Source organism: Choloepus didactylus, chromosome 11 (assembly GCF_015220235.1).
Source record: "Choloepus didactylus isolate mChoDid1 chromosome 11, mChoDid1.pri, whole genome shotgun sequence".
Taxonomy (NCBI): Eukaryota; Metazoa; Chordata; class Mammalia; order Pilosa; family Megalonychidae; genus Choloepus; species Choloepus didactylus.
In genome coordinates this window covers 37,707,569-37,709,811 of record NC_051317.1, presented here as the reverse complement: position 1 = coordinate 37,709,811, position 2,243 = coordinate 37,707,569, and the positions used below count along the sequence as shown (strand labels likewise).

Sequence of the window (2,243 nt, the reverse complement as noted above, 5' to 3'; positions counted from 1 at the left end):
TTTTAAATACCCACTTTGACTGATTTTGTCTTAGCAATTGTTCTTTCTGTATGAAACTTCTTTCGATAAATCCCAATCTAGATGAGAATTTTTGAGTCAAATCTTTTCTTCACAAGATCATGGATAATGAAATATGCTATTCCAACCTCAACCAATCTCTAATACAGCAACAATTATATGGAATTTTCTGAATAACCCCAATTTCCTACCTCAAAATGAAAGGCAAAAGCAGTTAAATATGCAATTGCTCATTCCCCAGTGTTTAAGATATGTTTGGCTATGTTCTTATTGACTCATCTAAAATGGTCCTTGGCCCACATTTTCTGACTTTGCATTCTTCATCATTTGGTGAAATAAAATACAACCTTTTCCTTCTAACCTCCAGCTAACCAAGTTACCCTTGACACCCATGAATCCAGATGATACAGTTATCTTTCGCAATTTTTTTAAGTAAGAAGCATAATGTTATGCATATTAAATAAAGATTCAGATTTTTTTTAAAAGCCTAGTTAAAGTGCTTATGGTTATTAAAGTGAGAGATTTTTTGCATTCTAAATTTTACTAATGAGCAATAGAGCAAAGCTTCTGCTGGCATCAATGTTGTTTTTTATTATTTTTTTATTATTATTTTTAATTATTAAAACCCTTAGTCCTTGTTTTGTCTCTCCCAATGAAGAAGAATGTGTATTCATTTGGCGAAGTCTGCGGGAAGCCTGGGGCAGGGGCATGAAGTGTGCGAGGAAGTGGGTTGAGTGTCTCAGTCTCCACCTCATCTGAGCTCGTCCGCAGTTGTAGGCAGTGCAGAGCAGGGGCGCCCTGCTGGAGGAGCCAGGTCACAGTGCTGGGTGACTTGGTCATTGGTTTCTCCATTCTCAGCCTTTTCCCCCTTTGTCGTGGTAGACTCTGACCAGAAGGACATGGAGCATCAGCCCTGGCACCCCGTCCATCCCTTCAGGTCTCCAGGTTCTGTCTCCCTCCAAGCTGCTGCTCCACCTCCCTGGCCTAGTTTTCTGGCATCTGCTCGCAGGTACCGGCCACATCACTGAGCTTGAGTGGGCGTAGTCCACTCGCTTCAGGGCCATCTGTCAGTCCTTCTTCGAAGAGTAGCTGGAGCCCTCATGGGGCTGCCCTGTGGCCACCTGAGTGAGGCAGCGGATCTGAGCCGACAGCTCCACCTCCCCGTGTGGCACAGAAGCCCTGAAGGCTGCCGCCTGCAAGTCCAGGAGCCGCTCATTGGTTTTTTCCTTGGACAGTTCCAGGAGCACTTACCTGCATTCTGGAGGATGGCGCCGATTTCCCGTTCCGTGTCTTCCAGGGCGCCAAGTCGCTCTTCGCCAGGCTGTAAGTAGCCATCCTCACGCCGGGAAACCTACAGGGGATTTTCCCCGTTTGCGAAATCTCAATGTTGTTTTAATGAAACTAATCCAGAGACATCTTATCCCTTTACCTCCTTCTCATATCTCTGTTTTCCTGCATTATTTAAGAAACTTTGGAGAAATTCATACATGTCACACTCCAGACATTTCCCAAGAACTATCTTTCCAGAAATAGGAACCACATTTATATTTAGTAGAGTGTAGTAAATTTCTGTCAGTATGATGGTAAGTAATGTCTTCCCTCTCACGCAATACACACACACACGTACACACATAGAGAGACATACATACAGTAAAGAGAATGAGTGAGAGCGAGAAATACTTGAACCTAAAACAACACAATCAAGAAAAACAAATGCTCAAAAGCATTACTAAGTGAAAGAAGACAGACACAAAAATTCACATATTGTGTGACTCCATTTATAAGAAATACCAGAATTGTTAAATCCATAGAGGCAGAAAGCAGATTGATGGTTACCAGGGACTGCAGGGGAGGGGAAACCAGGGAGAAACTGTTTAATGGAAGAGGAGTTTTACTTTGGAATGATGGAAATGTTTAGCAACTAGATGGAGGAGGTGATTGCACAAAATTGCAGGTAAACTAAATGCTGCAGGATTGTTCTCTTTAAAATAGCCAATTTTATGTTATTTGAGTTTGACCTCAATGAATTATTTTTTAAAAGGCATAACAAACCCAGTCCTGTATTACAAAAGACAATAAATTCCAAGCATCAACAGGGGTATTCAGTCATTCAAGATCTAAGCAGGAAATGGATGACATACTTAGATTAGGACACTTTGAGGAGATTTTTCTAAAATGACTGATCTCATAGATATAGATTGAGGGTTGAGAACTCACATAAGAAA

At 41.6% G+C, this 2,243-nt stretch overlaps 1 pseudogene; it reads right to left on the bottom strand.

The window, feature by feature from the left end:
- Positions 1 to 1,002: 1,002 nt before the first annotated feature.
- Positions 1,003 to 1,353, bottom strand: LOC119506500 (annotated as a pseudogene).
- Between the last annotated feature and the right edge of the window lie 890 nt (positions 1,354 to 2,243).